Source organism: Arvicola amphibius, chromosome 4 (assembly GCF_903992535.2).
Source record: "Arvicola amphibius chromosome 4, mArvAmp1.2, whole genome shotgun sequence".
Classification (NCBI taxonomy): domain Eukaryota; kingdom Metazoa; phylum Chordata; class Mammalia; order Rodentia; family Cricetidae; genus Arvicola; species Arvicola amphibius.
In genome coordinates, this window is record NC_052050.1 from 42,141,590 (window position 1) to 42,159,633 (window position 18,044).

Here is an 18,044-nt window from a genome sequence, read left to right on the forward strand (position 1 = left end):
GGTAGGCTGACATTTGTCTAGGGGTGTCCTGGTAAAAGCGATGGGTGTGTGCTGGCAGGTGACCCTATCTACAACAGTTGGAGCGTTCGGAATTTCTTTAGGATGGTCTGCTTCTGGGTGGTGCCTGGGTAGTCTCAGTTTGTGGTTTTTTTTTTTTTTTTTTTTTTTTTTTTATGGGAACCATGGGTTGCCTCAGGGTAAACTACTGAGACTCGGGCCTCTTTTGAGCTTGTCATGCTGGTTCCTACAATCTCAAGTCCGAGCCAACATTCCTTCAGGCACGTTGTGTGTTCAGAGCAAAGTCTATGTCGGAGTCACACAATGTGACATGGATAAATGCTATCAGAAACACCTTGGATCAGTTACTCTTTTGATTTTCAATTACTTTTTAGCCATTGTGTCTTCAGAAAGCTTTCACCAATGCCAATACTGACATTCAGTTATGTGACCCATATCGGGTCAAAACCCACAGTGCAAGAAGTTGGCTAGCCTTCTAAGGCGTGGTGGCGTGTGCCGCGGAGGTCTGTTCAGCCCGCTCCCCCTTCTGACTCATAGTCGTTCACTGCCGTCGGAACAAGTCTGTCAGGAAGCCACGCGGCAGCCATGGCTTTCAAAGATATCGAAAAGACGCCCGTGGAACCTGAGGTGGCGATTCACCGGATTCGAATCATGCTCACCAGCCACAAGGTGAAGTCGCTGGAGGTGTGTGCTGAGGCACAAAGGAGAAGAATCTGAAAGTGAAGGGGCTGGTGCGCATGCCCACCAAGACCCTGGAATCACTACAAGAAAAACACCTTGTGGTGAAGGTTCCAAGACGTGAGATTTTTTTCCAAATGAGAATCCACAATCGGCACATTGACTTACACAGCCCTTCTGAGATTGTTAAACAGGTTACTTCCATCAGGGAGTTGAGGTTGAAGTCACTATTGCAGAGGCCTAAGTCAACTATTTTAATAAATTGACTCAATCGGTTGTTAAAAAGAAGAAGAAGAAGTTGGGCTGGATGACATCCTATGATGCAAATATTCCATGACACATTCATTCTGTTGTAGGTGGATGCTGGGTTTCCACCAGATTTTGCCTATTAAGAATACAGCTATAGTGAAATTCTTGAAAGTGTCCAGGTAGCTCATGTGCTCACTGACATTGGTTTATTTTATTGTGTGTGTATGTGCTGATGGTGGTGGTGGTTGAGACAGGGTCGGTCTTGAACTCACAGAAATCCACTTGCCTCTGCCTCCTGAGTGCTGGGATTTAAATACACCCAGCTGCTCACCGTCACTGGAATGTGACCCAGGAAGGCAGCTGCCGAATTAAGGGCAAGGCACGTGCACAGCTGCATTTCCCAAAGCAGCCCTGACAATTTCCACTCCCACTCGCAACTCTCCGCAGAGTTCTGGCTGTTTCCTGTGCCCATTGGTGCTTGGCCAGATGTGCTAGCCATCCCTGCGATGGTGGGGGTTGATGCTGCTGGTGATAATGATGGTGGTGGCCATGGCAACAGGGACCGCTTTGCTCAGCTGTACTGTAAGGGGATTTCTCTCTCTGGACCACAAGTTCCATCCCCAGGGCGGCTCCCTCCAGCAACTCTGCTTTGTAGAACCTGAAGAGCCCACCCCTCTGCTTCTGGCCTCTCGCACTGTGGTCTTTAACTAAAGGTGTCTCCATACTGCGGCCTGTGGGCGTCTCCCAGCTGTGTGTGAAAAGTCCCTTCCACCTGGAGCACCCCCACTTCAAATGACAGCCCCAAAGAGCTTGGGCCACAGGACACTCAGGTGGGGGAGGGGGCCAAAAGGTACATGGGAGGGAGCTATGCCCGGTGACAAACATGTCATTTATGTATCCATCTGAGGACCCTTCTTAGCTTATCAGACTCAAAACATTGGGTACCCGTAAAAAAGTAACCATAAGAGGTAGGCAGAAGGAAATCAGGAGTTCAAGACCAACCTGAAACACTGTCAAAAAGAAAACAACAACAAATCCCTCAAAATCCTAAGTGCTAGAATTGTAAAGACTTTAGAGGAAGACCCAGGGGAATTACCTGGGGTTCGGCAAGCATTGTTAGTTCTGACACCACAGCATAAACCACCAAAGGAAATAAGAGGGCAGACTGGGCTGACAGCGACGCCAGGGACTGTGTGCTTCACAGGAAAAGGACACGGGTGTTGCCTGTAGCTCCCCATGCTCTGCGGGTCCTACTGTGGACCACAGTCTGAGATGGGACCTGCCTCTGGACTATACAGAAGCCACCAGAAGCAGGGAAAAGCAGGCGAGACTTGAGGGGGCTGTGGGCTGTGGTCCAGACCACACCTGGAATTCAGACTGGTCTCCAGAACCCGAGAAGATACGCCTCTGGTGTTTGTTTTGTTTGTTTTTTTTCCCCTACACAGTTTGCAGGTTTGTTTTTTTATTTATTTGCAATTTTTTTTTTTTTTTTTTTTTTTTGGTTTTTCGAGACAGGGTTTCTCTGCAGCTTTTTTGGAGCCTGTCCTGGAACTAGCTCTTGTAGACCAGGCTGGCCTCGAACTCACAAAGATCCACCTGCCTCTGCCTCCCGAGTGCTGGGATTAAAGGCGTGCGCCACCACCGCCCGGCTTATTTGCAATTTTTTTTTTTTTATTTTTTGTCATGTTAGCCTGAGGAAATGATGACAGGGGATTCAGATCCAAGATTGCAACGCTTAAGAAGCAGCCCCACTGCCTTCAAGGCTTCTCTCTTGACTCTCCCCATATCCCTCCAAAACCTCCTGCCTTCTCGGTCCCCAACTGTCCCTCTTAAGTTTCTTCCAGCCCTCCTCTCCTTCCTGGCCTTTACAGCTGGCCTTCCGTGAAGCCACAGGACGTGGCCACATCTCTAGCTCCTCTCCTTCCACGCAAACTTTACCCCTGAGACAAGCAGGCTTTCCAGGAGATGGGGCTGAGTGGGTCATGGCCCTGCGTGTGCCCTGACAGTGTCTTCCCCCTGCTCCCGGGCACACATGTGGTACAGAGATGTACTTGTGAGCAAAACACTCATATACATGAAATAAATCAAGTTTCTTAATTTAAAAGTTTCAAACTATCAAGCAACTAATATGAAAACCACTGAAGATGATCTATGCCCCAGGGTATCAGATATTCAGCCAGGATCAAATTCTTTCTAAATTATTTATTTAAGGTGTGTGCGTAGGAGTCTGAGCACATAGCACAGCCCCCTGTGGCAGTCAGAAGACAACCTGTGGGACTCAGTTCTCCCCCTCAGTCTTGGGGCCCCAGAGATTGAACTCAGGTCATTAGCCTTGGCTGCAAGTACCTAACCAAGTGACTCAGGCCGGCAGACATCTGTGAGTTCAAGGTCAGCTTGACCTTCATAGGGAGATTCCAGACAGTCAGGACTACACAGAGAGAGATCCTGGCTTGAGCAAAACAAAACAAAAATCTTCCTAATAAACTCCAGTTCTGGGCTGGCCATTAAACTCTCTAGGATTGATTATCAATAAATGTTTGATTTGAATATCCACTTTATCTACCCCTGTACCAAAACTGTGTAAACATTTTCTTAGGTTCAAAGAGATCATGTGCAGAAAAAGCTTAAGTCCTTCTACAATGCAGTAATGTATAATTCCCAAGCTGAATGACTCCCACGGTCACATCATTAAATGAAAGACGTTAAATTCGGCAAGACGTGTGTCGTGTTATTCAGGGTATGAGGAGCACAGGGCAGGGGTATCACTGGTAGAGCATCTGAATGGTGTTCAACCTATTGTCACAGGGCCTGAAGACAGATGTGGGGACCCGTTCAGAGCAACTTTCACAGGACAGTGCTGTCCACATGAGTGTGTCCACTTTGAAAACTCATCCAAGTGTCCACGTGTGATTTTGCAGAGGGAGGCATGTGTACTGTCTCATAATAAAATTTCCATCAGCGGAACCAGAACGAGCAGAAACAGAGTGTAATGCTGTGGTCAGGGGTGGGGTGGAGATGAGTCTCAGGCCTGGCAGGCCCAGCCCAGGATCCATCCTGGCTGACATACTCCCTCCCCCTTTTCCTCTTTCTTGGGTTTTCCTTGCTTCTCTTGTTTGCACTTCAAGGAGCTACTATTTCTCTCCTGGAGCAACCCAAGCCCCTGTGCACGCTAAGAGCACAGTCTTCCACCGAATCACAAGCCAGCCCTTGGCTTTCTGAGACAAGGGCTTGGTATGTAGCCCAGGCTAGCCTCAAATTTCCAATCCTCCTCCCCTGCTTCCTGAGAGCTGGGATTCCAGATGTGTGCCATCACACTGACAAGGCCCACCTATTAAGCATCCACAGCTAAGCCCTAGGTGTGCTGAGGTAAAGAACTCACAGCCTGTGGCCTCAAAGAACCCACAGTCTGTCAGGGAGACAGGCCTGCAAAGCAGCCAGCGCCTAAGGGTCCCTGAAAGACATCCATCCGAGGAGACAGATAGGGAAACTGACTGGGGAGGACTTCTCAAAGCAGCAATGGAGGGTCAGCTCAGAAAACAGGTGCTGTGCAGGAAGACTACAGAGGCCGGGTGTTCCTGGCAGAGGTAGCAGCCAACCACTGACCCCTCCCTTCTCCAGCCATGTGGACGTACTTCAGAGGTGAGCGTGAAAAGGGGGTGCCAAGCGTGATAGCACTTGCCTGTAATCTCAGCACTCAGAAAGCAGAGAGGCAGGAGGATCTCAAGTTTTGGAACAGCCTGGGCTAAAGAGAAAATACTGGCCTAACGGCATCTCAAGAATGAAGGTGGAGCATGGGCCCACGTTCTTCTGGAAGAGACAACTATGTTCCTAACTGTAGTCCAGAAATGCGAACAGTCTTGAGAGCTGGAGGCCAAGGAGAGGCTAAAGGTCCTGGGATTACAGGTGTGTGCTGTCATTTCTGCTTGGATCAGACCCTTAATGAGCCTTTATTAAGAATTTTTTTGGAAGGGGGTGACTGGAGAGATGGCTCAGTGGTTAAGATCTTTTACTGCTCTTGTGGAAGATCCCAGTTCAGCCCTTAGCACCCACGTCAGGAAGCTCACAACTCCCTCTAAGTCCACTTCCAGGGGATCAGATGTCTTCTTTTGGCCTCCTCAGGTACCCACTCATTTTTCATACACATTAAAAACAGTGAAGAACCTTATAGGACCAAGGAGGGGGCTTACTTGGTAAAGTGTCTATCTAGCATGTATTCCTTGTCTCTCAGTTCTTCTTTCCTTGGCTTGGCACCATGTTGCCTGTTGATAGTCATTTCTTAGGATGGCCTGGTAGCTGCAGGTTCATGTAACTGGCAGTTTCTCATCCCCACCTGGTCCTGCAGTCGCTTTAAAAATAAACACCCAGAGGCTTAATATTAATTACATACTTTTTGGCCTAATAGCTCAGGCTTATTATTAACTAGCTCTTACAGCTTAAATCAACCCATTTCTATTAGTTTATATTTTACCATGAGGCTTGTTACTTCACATCTTGCTTCTCTGGCTGCTGCTTAAGTTTCCCAAACTCTGCCTTCTCTTTCCCTTTATCTTTGCTTGGATTTTCCACTAAGCTCTATTCTGCTTGGCTATTGACCAAATCAGCTTCTTTATTAACCAATGGTAATAAAACATTCACAGCATATAGAAGGGTATCCCACATCAGGTTCAGGCCCTCAGACTACTAAAGCCAGTGGGAGCTGTACCTTCATCACTGACTCAAGTTCTGTAGCCAGTCTGTCGTAGTCAGGGTTTCTATTGCTCTGAAGAGACACCATGACCATGGCAACTCTTATAAAGGAAAACACTTAATTAGGCAGGCTTACAGTTTCAGAGGTTTAGAACGTTTTCATCATGACAGGAAGCATGGTAGCATGCAGGCAGGCACAGTACTGAAGAAAGAACTCAGTTTTACATCTGGATCTGCTGACGGCAAGAAAAGAACCGGCTTGAACTTCTGAGACCTCAAAGCCCACCTCCCTGTGACACACTTCCTCCAACAAAGCCACACCCACTCCAGCAAAGCCACACCTTCTAATAGTGCCACTTACTATAGACCAAGTATTCAAACACAGGCGTGTATGGGGGCATTCCAATTCAAACCACAACATAGTCACTATGGTAGTAAGAGGAAGGAACCATGCCAACGATCCAAGGTTTCACCCAACACTACAAGCCCAAATCTCAGAGACTGACCACAGGAAGGCCTTCTCCTTAAGTGAACACCACAGAGAATTGATACAGGATGTGGGAGGTGGGGTGTCTTAGTTACTCTTCCATTGCTGCAGGAAGACACTATGACCAAAGCAACTTACAGAGGCAAGAGGTCATTGGGGCTTAAGGTTTCAGTGGCTGCGTGCCTGACCATTGCAGCAGGGGAGCATGGCTACGGCAGGCAGGTGCATCACTGAGTATCGAGAGCTTATAGTTTGAGACACGAAATGAGGCAGAGAGATCTAATTGGGGATAGTGTGGGGTTTTGAAGCCTCAAAGCCCATTTTCAGTGACACACCTCTTTCAATAGGGCCATACCTCCCAACCCTTCTGAAACAGTTCCACCAACTCAGGAAAAAACACTCCAATATATGAACCTATGGGAGCCATTCTCATCCAAACCATCAGGGGAGGCCAGAGTAATCAACAGCAAGAGGTCATCCCTGTCTTCTCTAGAGGCAGGGTGACCTGGCATAGGAAGAATGCAAGTGACACCTATGGCCAGGGTTTGTGGGTCTCACAGAGCTGACTTGAATCTCAGCCACTAACTCTGGGTAGCTCTGTCTGTAAAGCCACTCTGCCCTAGTCAGCACAGGAAGGTCCTGGGGTTCATGCAGACTCTTTCTGAAGTTGTAAGGTGGCGAGACTGTCCCTCCCACACTGGGCAGTTGGTGGCTCAGAAAAAAGACAAAGCTATGTTTTGCCAGGAATGTTTCCTATATCTCTTTTCCTTCTGAGAAACATTCCTGTCCTTCCCGTCTTTCCAGCTGAGGATCCCCACATGGCAGATAGAGTTGCTGCCTCCCAGATGGGGTACTGACAACCGCAGCATCTCGCAGAGCTCAGAGCAATGCTGGGACCACCTGGGGCTCGTGCACACGCGGCCAGTAGAGCTTCTCCTGGCTCCTTCCTCCGAGCACCTCCTTCCCTCCTGCTGGTTGCAGGGCAGAAGGAGCAGCCAGGAAAAGCACAAGACAGTCTGGTGACAGAACAAACCAGTTTCCCGTCTGGACTCTGTCCCTGAGCCCGGGGCACAGGCCTTCTCGGATTCCTGTGCATTCTGTCCCAGCTTTTCCTCCTAGCTCAGATATAAATAATTTCATCCCCATGCATGGCAATTCCTGGGCAGTTTCCTGATGTTGCGCTACTTTCTGCTGCATTTGGAGTGGATTGGAATCGCATCCTCCAGAAGACACAAGCACATTAACCCAGAACGTGACAACATTTGGGACCAGGGTATTTATTCGTACTATCGAATTAAGACAAGATGATAGTAGACCAGGAGTCTAGGAACTGATACCTTCTAAGAAAATATGGGCAGAGGCACACAGAAGGAAGTCAGTGCAGAAATATGGCCACACAGGGAGAGGCCAGTAAAGATAAAAAGCAGATTAGAGGGGTGTGTAAGGTCCAGGAACACCACTAATTAATTGTCCACAGGTGTAGAAGCCAGGCACAGGTGAGGAGAGCCCTCCTGAGAGCCTCAGTACAGCAGTCCTACGGATGCGGGGTTTTGGACTTCCGGCCTCTGGAACCGAGAAGATAAATCCTAGATCTTGCACTACTCTGCCTGCCGCTGCTCGCTACGGCCACTGTGAGAACTGAACGCACGTTCGAGAGAGCTGACTGCAGGGGCTGGCAGACAGCTGGCACTGTAACTCCGTTGGTAGAACGCTTGCCCTGTGAGCACAGCTCTGGGCTCAAGCCTCAGCACCACACACACCTGTAATTCCAACGCGCAGGAGGCAGGAGGATTAGAAGTTCAAGGTCATCTGCAGTTACACAGAGACTTCGGGGCTGTAAGTTCCCCAACTCAAAATATGTTAATATAGTTTTTTAAAAAAAAGAGTGGATAACTATGGGTTCTGAAAAACACCCTCAAACTGTGTGGAACAGGGCAGGCAGCCTCGCATCTGCCTGGTTTTCCACAGACGGGCAGGAGAGGCCAGGACATGGCTCAGGCCCCAGGCAGGGTGCAGGGAGACAGCAAACACTACCTCCAGGGGCTTGATCACTGTCGTGAGGACAGTGCCTTCAGCCTGCCTGTTCCTAAACAAACTCTGGAGATGTTAAACTGGGAATGAACAGGCCTGAATTAGGGAGAATTTCCAGTCATCAAAAACTTCCCAGGAGCATCAGGGCCAGGTAAGGAGCAATCTGACTTACAATAGATGATGAAGGCAGAAGGACTGAAGAAATGACAGAAACTCCCCCACCATCTGGGGTGTCGTCACCTGCCTCCTGACACCCCTCTGCAGTCTCCTTGCCAACTCTACCCAACTCATGCCAAGATCCAGCCACCGTGGAGTCCTGCATAGGCCCAGAGGAGAGCCCTGTGGCCTTTGTACGAGTGGGGCCCTCTTTTCAATAGCTTGCCCACCTTCTGTTTGAGTGTTGGTTCAGTGCTGTAGCTTGAATGGGACATGTCTCCCCACCCCCCAGACTCAAGAACACTGATGACATTGTTTGGGAACATTGTGGAACTTTTAGAAGGTTGATCTTTGCTGGAGGAAGTAGGGTCACTCAGGGGTGGGCCTCGAGATTTCATAGGCCTACATCTTGTTCACTCTCTGTTTCCTGACTATTAGACGAATGTAAGCAGGTGTTTCCTGCTACTGTTGCCACGCCACAATGGACTGTATTCCCTCAAACTGTAAACCAAATGGAACCCCCCTTCCCTGAAATCGCTTCCTGTTGGACATTTGGTCACAGCAATATAAAAAGTAACCAGTTAGCCTGTTCTGAAACAGTGTCTCAAACAGGCTTCCAGATTTGGAAGACACCCCAGATTGGCCTGGACCTCTTCATCCTCCCTCCTGAACCCTGGGATCACAGGTGTGCCCCACCTTGCAGGCTGATCCCCCTTCATCACTTGGCTAGCTTCTACTCACCGTGAGGATTCATCACAGGTACTGCCCCTCCTCCAGGAGCCTCCCGCCACGTCCATCATCTCTGTTTCCACAGCAGACACCCTTACTGCTACCGTGTGCCTGCCCACAGCGCCAGGGTTACTACAGAAAGGGTCTGGCCCCTAGCCAACTGGGAGGTTGGATGTGGGTAAGGATACTGGCTTCCCATTTTTGTCTCCCCAGCCTCTGCTAGAGAGTAGGCCTATGGTACAGAATAAATGAAAACATAAACGAATGATTTCATGGCTGAGTCATTATGTCTCATCTGCATGGCTAAGAAGAATCTGGCAGAGCTGTGCTGGGGCCGGGACCCCAGGAGCCAAAGGGAGTGCTGAGAGCAGGAGGGCCCACAGCTCCCTACCTCTGGCTGCTGTCTTTTCTCTCCACCGCTTTGCTTGTGTCTGAAGACCCAGAGCTGTGGGCAAGGCAAACAGGGGCTAGTGTGTAAGGCTGATGAGAGCCAGGAAGCCAGGAAGCTGGTGCGGCCCGGCAGCCCAGAGCTGGGGATCTATCTGACAGTGTGGTGTGTCCGTACAGAGCCCAGAGCTGGGGATCTATGACAGTGTGGTGTGTCCATACAGAGCCCAGAGCTGGGGATCTATGACAGTGTGGTGTGTCCGTACAGAGCCCAGAGCTGGGGATCTATCTGACAGTGTGTTGTGTCCATACAGAGCCCAGAGCTGGGGATCTTTCTGACAGTGTGGTGTGTCTGTACAGAGCCCAGAGCTGGGGATCTTTCTGACAGTGTGGTGTGTCCGTACAGACTCGTCAGAGAACAGCAGCTGCTCTGCTCTCCCTGGATACTTGGTTAAGTACGGAGGAAGAGGTGGGAAACAAGGGGAGGCAGAAGGTCAGAAGTGGGAGGAAGCCTTCTGAACTGTGACAGCAGTGGGTGTGACCCCTTACAGACGAGCACAACTTCGCTGTTTCCAAATTCATTGAAAATTCTCTAGAATTCCTTATCTTTGGCTGGAGAGGCGACTCAGAGGTTAAGAGTGCTTTCTGCTCTTGCCGAAGACCCTGGTTCCGTGGCCATTACCCACAGTGGCAGCTCACAATCATCTGGGACTTCAGCACCAGGGGATCTGACCGCCTCTTCTGGCATCTGTGGGCTCCTGAGCACGTGATACACAGAAACTCATAATACCCATAAATTAAAAAAAAAAATCTTGACTTCCCCCTTTTTTCCCCCTTTTAAATAGGGTTTAGCTCTTCAGCTCAGGCTGGCCTCAAACTCCTGGCCTCCCTCCAGAGTTCTGGGATGAGAGGCGTGTGTAACCACACTGGGCCTTAATTTATGTATTGTTTCTGGGCATTTCTAGTGGTTTCTCTAGTGGTTTAGTGGTTTCACGGTCTACTTGGAGTTAATACTGCATCATTTCGTGTGCTCTTTTCTGCTGTTTACGGCCCCTCAGTCATTCATGCTGTCACTGACACGTGTGTCAGAACTCCACACTCTGTAAACTCCACGGGGCAGTGCTGCGCTGTGCCCTTCAGACAGCAGCTTCTGTCTAAAGGGATCGAGAGGAAGAACAGCCACATTGATACCCAGCTCTTGGTCGCTCCATTCTGTTCGGAACACGTGTGCTTTAAGAAGGCAACATAGGGCCTTGGGACGTGAATTCTCTCAGTTCTGTTTGCCTCTGATGACGCCTTCAATTTATCTTCACGCTTTTGAGACAGGGACTTATGATTGCAGCATGGCCTGTGACCCGCTCACTGCACAGTGAAGGACGGCCTTGGACTTCTGACCCTCCTCCTCTGCTTGTGCTGGGATTACAGGCATGTGCCACCATCTGTGGTTTATGTGGTGCTAAGACCCAAACCTGGGACCTCTTGCACACTAGACAAGCACACTGCCAACTGAGCCGCACCCTCCCCCCCCCCGTCCCTCATCTTCTTTCTACCCTTTTCTAAGTAATGGATTCTTTTAATTTAATCCCAGCACTCGGGAGGCAGAGGCAGGCGGATCTCTGTGGGTTCGAGACCAGCCTGGTCTACAAGAGCTAGTTCCAGGACAGGCTCCAAAGCTACAGAGAAACCCTGTCTCGAAAAAACAAAAAAACAAACAAACAAAAAAAACAGTTTTTGAAGTCAAATTTTATTTATTTCTGTATACACATGCCATGACCCACAGAGGACAACTTGGGAATTGGTTCCCTCCTTCCACTCTATGGGTTCTGGGGATCCAACTCAGGTCACCAGGCTTGGCAGGAAGCATTGTTATCTGCTAAGCTATCTCGCTGCCCTTCACGTTCTTTGTTTCTTCCTCTCTCTCCCTCCCTCCCTCCTCCTCCCTTCCTCCCTTCTTTAATTGTGTATGTCAGAGTGTTTTGCCTGAATGTGAGTCTGTGTACTCTGTGTGGGCCTGGGCATTGGATTCCCTAGAAGTGGAGTGACAGACAGTCGTGAGCGCCATGTGGTTAAATCAACCCTGGGTCCTCCTGAAGAGCAGCCAGGGCTCTTAACTGGTGAGCCATCTCTCCAGCCCTTAGTCATCTTCATTCTTGAGAGAGATTCCCATTCACAGAAGTAGATGGAAGTGGGTACCTTTGATCTCCATGCTCCAAAGGCAGAGGCAGGGAGACCGCTGTGCATTTGAGGCCAATCTACTCTACACAGAGAATTCTTGGCTAGCCATTTGCATGCACGCAAACTCTCACACACATGCACACTCACACATGCTCGTGAACGCACGCACTCACGCACATGCACACTCATACACTTGCACGTGCACACACTCACACACATACTCACACACTCACACACACACATGCACACTCCCACACACACTTGCACACACAAAGGGTCTGTCAGGTAACTGCAGAGCTGACCTTCAGACCCAGGCCTAAGCCGCTCTCAACCTTGCTTTCTTTCATATCAGCCTGACTTTCTTCTCTTATTTCTACACTGAAAATTCCAGAATGTCTTAAAAGGTGACAGTGGCAGGGCCTCCCTGCTTCTGACTATCCCTTTGCCTAAAGGCCATCAAATTGAGAGGACAGTTCTGTTTACTGCCTCGTCTATCTCTCCTGGGATGGGACATTGGTTGAAGTGCATTGGCTCTGAAGTTAGAGTTGCCGGATTCAAATCTTACCTTTGATATCTGCGTGCCCTGGGGTAAGTCACTTCAGTTTCCATGTGTAGGAGGTGACTTCAAAAGGTCATGGGGAAGATGGAGTGAGATATAACATGGCAAGCTCAGAGAACAGTGGACGATAGAGCAGGCACTCATGCAACTGGGCCTGCCTGCTCTGCGGTGGGGGTGGAGGTGCCACCGTGGAAAGTCAAATTTCCCGAGAGAAGGGTACTGCTGGAGAGGCCAGCTTCTGAGATGTCAGCCCCTGAAGCAGGCTTCTTGGGCTGCTTCCAGTTGAATGGTATAGTCAGGCCATGTCTTGTGGACAGGGAAGCCTGGCTGCCCCTGGGGTCCAGCAGCAGAGCTAGAACACCTGGCTAGCCCTTCAGCTTTGTCCTTTATTGCTGCTAGCTTTGTCCTTTTGATGTGCCCATTCCCCTGTCAGGTGAGAGCGAGAAGCAGGGACGCACACTGGAGGGTGGCTTAGCGCCCCGGGGGACACAAGCAGTGACTAGACAAGGAGCTTCTGGAGTTTTCTCCAGGCAGAGGGAACTGTTTTGAGATACAGAACACAAAGAGAGACGAGAGTCACTGCAGCACGGGAATGGGAGGAGGTGAGTGGCTGCCGCTGGGACAGGGTGGGCCTGCTTCTGATTTGGAGCTTGGTGTGGGCTAGCAGTCAACCTCACAGCTGCCTGCTTCTCTCGGGGAGCTGGCACCACATTGTGACGGAAACTGAAAGCAGCAAAGGGGTATACACACATGTATACTCACACACTTGAACATATACACTTAGAGCACACACTTACACACTTGTTCACACACTTGCAGGTGAGAGCGAGAAGCAGGGGCTTGGGTGGGATGACTTTGCCGGCTCATTCCCTCCTTGCCAAGGAAATGCCAGTGTGTTCAGTTCTGACCATGCTGTACCATTCTGCCACTGGGTTTGGTTTTCTGCCTCTGCCTAGAATGGCTTTGGGGGGGTCTTTCCCTCCTTCTCTCCCTCCCTCCCTCTCTCCCCTTCCTATACCTCCCCCTGTCACTCCTCATACAGATGAAGATCTTGTGGCCCCAAGTAAAGAAAGAATTTGAGGGTACCAGCTTACTGAGCTGGAGTCTTCTTCCCCTACATCAAGCAGCCTCTGGCACCCCAAGCTGTGGTCTGGCTTAGTGAGAGGGAACAGGAGTGGGGGCACAGCTGGCCAGTCTCTCAACTTTGTTTCTCTGCCCACACCTGGCAAACTGATCCTGAAAATGAACACAGGTCTATCTGTTCTTCTGCAAACAAGGATCACGGTTTATTCTATTTGTACAAAGAGGTTGTCCCAGGCCTCCCAGCCGTCAGGGGGCAGTGTGAGGATCAGGATCAGCATTTCTCAGAGTCTGGCCTGCTCCATTCAGCATGGCTCTCAACGACTTCTAGGCTTCCCTATGGAGCCTCAGGCTAGTCTACTGGACCATCCATTGTCTCCCCTCCTGTTCCAACTAAGTGTGTGTGGAAGTCTACCTGCCTTCACCCAGGTTGTGCTTTGAAGTTGCCACAAAGTCACCTGGAGACCATGTCTCTTGGTATCATCAGCAGGAGACCCTGGGATCAAGTCATGGTCTCAGCTCCCAGCTGGGGCCATGTTCTCTCCTATGAGCCTCAAAATCCTCTGTCCCATCATGTCCCTCCCCCTCCCACCAAACTGAAGCTTCTGTGCTCACGAGGACCCACCTGGTATAAGTTCCACCCTTGACTGTGGGATCAGCTGTGACTCACGACGACGAAAATGGGAGCCACCAGCCAGTTGAGCGATGGCAAGGCTCTTTCTGTCTGAGTGACAGCCCTGGAGCACGGGGGACATGGAGGGATTCAGTTCTTTTCCCTCTTCTAGTCCAGGAGCGTTTGGGGGAAGTAAGGAGAGAGACATGCAGCAGCTTGTGTCTCACAGCTTGCTGCAGAGAGCCGCTCAAACACCGCCATGGCTAGAACGCAGCTCAGGGGTAGAGCATAGAGCATTCGCTTGGCCCATGTAAAGCTCCGAGTTCCATCCCAGCACTATGAAAACACACAAAGCCACCCCACTTTGTCAGTCCTGTCAGTGACCCAGCAGTGGGATATAATCTCTCTCTTTCTCTCTCTCTCTCTCTCTCTCTCTCTCTCTCTCTCTCTCTCTCTCTCTCTCTCTCTCCCTCCCTCCCTCCCTCCCTCTCTCTCTCTCTCCAGTGTTTCTCTCTGCAGTCCTGGTTGGCCTATAGACCAGACTGGCTTTCGAACTCACAGAGAGCCCGGTTTATAATCTCCTTATTTGATAGAGAGGTTAAGCAACTTTCCCAAGGGCATCCAGCAAAGCAGTGGCCGCCCGGAGGCTGTAGGCCAGGGCTTGAGCTTTTCTGCACACTGTGGTAACATCTGCTCTTCCCATCACTTTCTCTGGGCATAGTGCCCCGCCCTTCCCTCCCCTCATCCATCTCTGATCTCCTCAAACTGTAGGGCGTTGTTCATTTTTTTTCTTCCACTTCCCTGGGAAAAGTTAGGGCCACCTTTTCACTTCCTACAAGACAGGGTTTGAAAGAGAGGCATAGTTCTCAGGGTCCCATAAAACAAGTTGGGCCCCCACGGACTAGGTAACTGAACCAGAATCCTTGCCCCTCCCTGAACAACATAGTCTGAGTAGCAAAAGATGGCAGCCAGAGAAACACAAGCCTATACAGAGAAAGCAAGGCGGTCTGCGAGATGCTCGGAGGGGTGCCAGGGACCGCTAGGGTTGTTGCGTCATTGCAAGGCCAGATTTTGTGCCACCCATTCCGCGTCGGTCTCAGACTGCTGCAAGCCAGGGTTATAAATAGCTGGGAATATAAATGTTGGGCAGGGAGCACAGAATCCAGCTTGCTCCCAGGAAAGCATGGAGTAGGGATGGGAGATGGTGGCTAAGCTGAACTGGGCTTAGGGTTTGCTAGAAAGATCTGTCTCTTCCACCAGCCGCTGAAAGAGAGATTTGGATGGTGAATTACCCCAGCTATCAGGGAACCTTGGGGTTCACATTCACCCTGCTTTGGTACTAAGTATCCCTAATCTCCACCCTAGATACACCGATGTTAGGGCTGGGAGGCCCCAAGGCCTCTGACACATAGAAGGACACACACAGGCATTGAGCATCTCTGTGGTACTGGGCCCTGTGCACATCCTGATGTCATCACTGAGATGGTGCTGGCAGTGTGGTTCATTGGTAGACTGCTTGCATAGCGTGCAGGAGGCGCCGGGCTTTATCTCCCATACAACAAAAATCACTAAAATTGTAAAAAGGCAGCCCCACCCTAGGGCGCTCTCACACGAGGAAGTATGTTGAGGTTACATGTAATGCGGTCCCCTTGGGCCGTGGCAGTCAGCACCCACAGGAACACAGGAACAGTGGCTACAACTTCCTGGGCATCCTTTGTTTTAAGTACCAGAGTCGTGGTTACCATCACCAGCACCATCAGCACCAGGATGCCACCATTTCCTGACAACTGCTGCAGCTGGCATCTATTAGAAATTCTTCGCTTCTTAGGGCTTTTTGCTGGTTTGTTTTGAAAGCAGGGTCTCTTGTGGTCCAGGCTGGCCTTGAATTCAGCATGGAGATGAGGCTGGCCCCGAAGTTCTATACTCCTGCCTCCACCTCCAAGATGCTGGGGCTGTAGGCGCACACAACTGTGCCTGGCTTATTGGCTGTTCTTTTATAGTCACATCCCTTGCCTATACCACCACTGCCCAGCTATTACCCCCAATTTTTAAAATGAGAAATGGAGGCATGAAGAGATTAAATTACTTCCCAAGACCCTGGAGTAATGGATCATCAGTTAAGAGCACTGGTTGTTCTTCCAGAGGACCTGGGTTCAGTTCCCAGCATCCATATGTCAGGCTCACAACCATCTGTAACTCCAGTTCTAGGGGATCCCATGTCCTCTTCTGGCCTCTGCGGGCACCAGGCATGCAAATAGCACACAGAGACTCAGGAAGGCTTAACACTCTTGCCCAAAGTCATGTGGCTAGTAAGTGGTAAATGAGAATTTGATTGTTTGGTTGTTTTAAATGTGTGTGTGTGCGCGCACATGCACATGCATGCACATTCCATGGTACACCTATAGAGGTCAAAGGACAACTTTGTGGAACAGGTTCTTTCCTTCCATTTTTAGGTGGACACCAAGGATCATATTCTCCATGAAGCTGAGGATGAACTTGAACTCCTGATCCTCTTTTCTCTGCCTCCCGAGTGCCAGGATTGCAGGTGTGCACCACTGCGCCCGGCAGCCAGGATTACAGGTGTGCACCTGGCAGCCAGGATTACAGGTGTGCACCACTGCACCCGGCAGCCATAATTACAGGTGTGCACCCCTGCACCTGGCAGCCATAATTGCATGTGTGCACCACTGCACCCAGCAGCCAGGATTACAGGTGTGCACCTGGCAGCCAGGATTACAGGTGTGCACCACTGCACCCAGCGGCCAGGATTACAGGTGTGCACCTGGCAGCCAGGATTACAGGTGTGCACCACTGCACCTAGCAGCCAGGATTACAGGTGTGCATCACTACACCCGGCAGCCAGGATTATAGGTGTGCACCACTGCACCCGGCAACCATAATTGCAGGTGTGTACCACTGCACCTGGCAGCCAGGATTACAGGTGTGCACCACTGCACCTGGCAGAAAAGGTCCATGAGGTTTGTTTGCCTTTCATTTCACAGTGCTTGGAGTTGAATCCAGCTAATTCAAGGCAAGCTCTCTTCCTTGAGCTGCATTCCGGGTTTGTTTGCTTGCTTTTGAGGCAGAGTCTTGCTATTGTAGCTAGGCTGCCGTTAGCTAGTGATCCTCCTGTGTTAGCATATGAGAACTGCGATTGCTGGCATGTGTCACTGTGTGCAGCTCCAGGTGGGGATTTGAACTCAGGCCTTTAACTCTAAAGCCTTGGCTCTTCTCAAAGCATGAGCCTTTCTGAAGGAGCAGGTACCAAGACAGAGGGTTTTCTAGGCCTAAGAGATTAAATGGGCATTCATGGTCACGGCTTTCAGCTGGAAGGTGGGTGTGGTGCCTGGCTCTTGTCTCGGAACAGCTTCCCTGAACACCTTGCTGCTTGGAGCAAACACAACCTCTGCTTGAAAATTGGTTTGCTCAGATGCATGCTTTGGCTAAGAGTGGGTTTTTATTTTACTTCCCACCTACTGAGGACCCTGGCAGGAGGAATGGGGCTGCCCCTGCTCCTCTGCAGGCAAGCCATCAGTGACAAATAGCCAGCTAACTACCAAAGAGTCAGTCTTTTATCTGCTATTGGGTAAGTAGATGGCCCTATACTGACTGGGCCTTGGACCATCCACTCACTGTTTCCTGGGCCACTCCCACCGAGTGTCAGGCCACAAGCATGGGAACAGCTTCGAAAGCCATAGGCAAATAGTGTCTAGTTTTTCTTCTGTTTTGAGTGGGTTGACTGGGGGAGGTGCCCCAAGTCTACACCATTTCTGGGCTTTCCCCAGGCCTGCCAGGAATGCTCTCCAATCACCCACAATCAGTTCCTGATCTAATGGAGGTGGGGGCAGGGCCTGCCTCAGGCCTCCTGGCAGGATCCCCAAAGGGCGGGAAATGAGCTGGCATAGAAATTACAGTGTGCTATTTATTAGCTGGAGCGTGAGTAGGGTGATACTGGTGCCAAAAGCTTCTGCTCAAAAGCAGCATAGAAATCTGTGCGAGAAACCCTGGGGTGAGAGCCAGGGGAGACAGAGGAGGCCCTGGTTTAGGTCATCTAAAACCAGGGATGCCCAGGTAGCAGGTGACTGAAACTCAACTCACTCCCTCTTTCGAAGAGAAAGATATTGTTGGTTCATAGGACAAAGAAGGGCAGATAGAGTGGGAAGTCCATCATGGAGGCTTCCTGCCCATCCCCGCTT

At 50.3% G+C, this 18,044-nt stretch overlaps 1 pseudogene; it reads left to right on the forward strand.

The window, feature by feature from the left end:
• The first annotated feature begins 603 nt into the window (after positions 1–603).
• Positions 604–940, forward strand: LOC119813302 (annotated as a pseudogene).
• The last annotated feature ends 17,104 nt before the right edge of the window (positions 941–18,044 follow it).